Genomic DNA, 2500 nt, shown 5'->3' with positions numbered 1-2500 from the left:
GTTCCTGGAAACAGCACACCGTCACGCTCATATAAGATAATTGCCTTTGTAATCCTTTTCACGAGTTTTCATTCACAAACACCTGGGAAATAAATCTCATGTTCCCCATGCAATAAATCCCCGGTTACCATTGTTGCAGGAAGCAGGTTATGTAGAGGTTACATGCCGAGTCTCAGTGATTATTAAAAATAATGGTCGAAGTGAGCGGATCATGAAAAATGCAAGCTTCAGCGAGCTTTTTCATGACCGCGAACTGAGACCATTATTTTTAATAATCACTGAGACGAGGTGTGTAACCTCTTTATTCCTCCTTTCTTCAGTTATTCAAAGAAAACAGGAGTTTTTGTGCGAAAGTTTGATCGAATCCGAATCACTCAACCAGTCAACCTGCGCAGGCGATCGATTAATGCGCGGTTGTATAGTTCCGTGCAAATCATTCCATTCTGTTAACACTTCTTGTCAGTTTCACTGTTTTGGACTAAAATCAAGTACACAGATATGCTGTTATTCTGCTGTGGCGGGAAAGGCAGATATTGTGTGTTCTTTTTATGTTTTAGTATCGCTTAAGATAATGTTCTTTCGTCAAATGAGACTAGCAGACGAACATTTGCACCCGTGTTCCAACGTTAATTATTGTATGAAGTTCAGTTTTCTGGGGAAAATAGTGTATGAAACCGCTTTATGTTGTTTAAATTGATGAGATGTGTGCATTTGGTTGCGTGTGATCTGTTTATAAAATGAAATATTGTTGAAAACTGACCGTCGGATTGCAGTCAGTGTTGTCGAAGAAACTGAGTGACAAGAAGGGGAACTACTCTTGTGGCTAGACAAAGTATGAGTTACTTACCTTGGAAATTTGCTTGTGATGAACGTTTGTGCACGGCAGATCTAGATTCAGAAAACAACCGAACTCATGGATTTTATATGAAGATTCATGTGTTCAGGCCTGTAGTTGTTAATTTAAATGCGGTATGATTGTATTGTTTGCTCCAGAAATGTATACTTCGTACATTAGAGCGTTCGGAACTTTTCAGTCGCAAAAGTAGTACCAAAACAGAACAGCTTCTCAACCGATTGCACTATCGAGGATTCAGGTTGTTGGTGGGTCGTTATTTGTTTGGTTGCTGGGTCATTATCGAAAAATAACTAGCTCTACAAGTTTACAGAGGTAAAGAAGCAGAGGGGGGGAATAAACATGGATGATCAAAAGCAAACCCAATAGAAACGCTCGGGGATTCTTCGGCTCTTTTCATTGGCGTTTCCCCAGACCAAAACAGACGACACAACACTGCTTTGCAAAGTTCCAAAAACGAACTGGCACACTGGCACAACTAAACAAAAAACAAAACTACTTCATGAAAGGTCATGCATTCATCACAAACAAATGAAACCTAGCAATATGTGTTGTCTTCTTACAAAGTCATGGAGTGCGTGTATCTGAGTTTCGATACACAGACGTTCGGAGAAACACGAACGTCAAGTTCAAGTCAAACCAATTCACCCCTGACACACACATTTTGACCCGTGCACAAGACGTTGTATCGAAAAACGAAGGGCAAATAAGAAATAATAATAAAAGCAAAGAACATAGCAACAATATACAAACATCTAACAAAGCCGAGCAAGCAGAATGACAGGTCTAATGAAAAACAAACAGGCAATGAGTCGGAAACAAGTTCGCGCTTCTTTCCTTCGCTGCACGACGCAAATCTGCTGTGACCTTTGACCCAACGTAGCTTCCACATTCGATCACAAAGCTTAATATTTACAACTGAAAACTGAGGGGGTGGAATACTTAGAGGAACCTACAGAACTGTTCATCCTTAAACCTGACATATTCATCCCAACATTTTATTAACTCAAAACACAGAAAGTTGCTTTTACACGCCAGCTGTGATTGCAATAACGTGCTGGGGCCCCACACTATGTAGTATCAAAACGGAACTCGTGTTTCAAAGCATGGCTCCTTGTGTTGATTTGCCACTTATTTTCTCACTACCAAAATGATGACAAAAACGATGTTTGGCGGTTTGTTGTCAGACCAGCTTATTTATCGGTCCGAGGGGGAGCATATCGCCTTTGTAAGGCCGCGGTCAATAAATATGAAACAAAAGTCGATATGCCCCCCCGAGGACCGACAAAAAAGCTGGTCTGTCAACAACCCATTAAACATCTTATAATGTCATTTGTCACTCTTTTGAGAAAAAAACTCGAGAAAAACGCCTATCTTATTTTAGTAATAAGTGGCAAACTGCCTATTCTCGAGCGGTTGACAGCGGAATAAGCGAAAATAACAGAGCTGGCAGCAACGTTTTTATAATAAGTGTTCATTATTATATTACGACGTTACCCGAACCTGTGCATGTTCTACAAAAGCAATGTCTGGACCTCTGTTAAGGCCCGAGGAGGCGGGAGGAGGGCTTGTTATTGACAGACTATAGCCCCCCCCCCCCCCCCCCCCCAGATTCTTCAGATTCGTCAAATTAGCACACAAAAAACT

This window comes from Littorina saxatilis, linkage group LG16 (assembly GCF_037325665.1).
Source record: "Littorina saxatilis isolate snail1 linkage group LG16, US_GU_Lsax_2.0, whole genome shotgun sequence".
In the NCBI taxonomy this organism is placed as follows: domain Eukaryota; kingdom Metazoa; phylum Mollusca; class Gastropoda; order Littorinimorpha; family Littorinidae; genus Littorina; species Littorina saxatilis.
Note: the sequence above shows the minus strand (reverse complement) of the source record.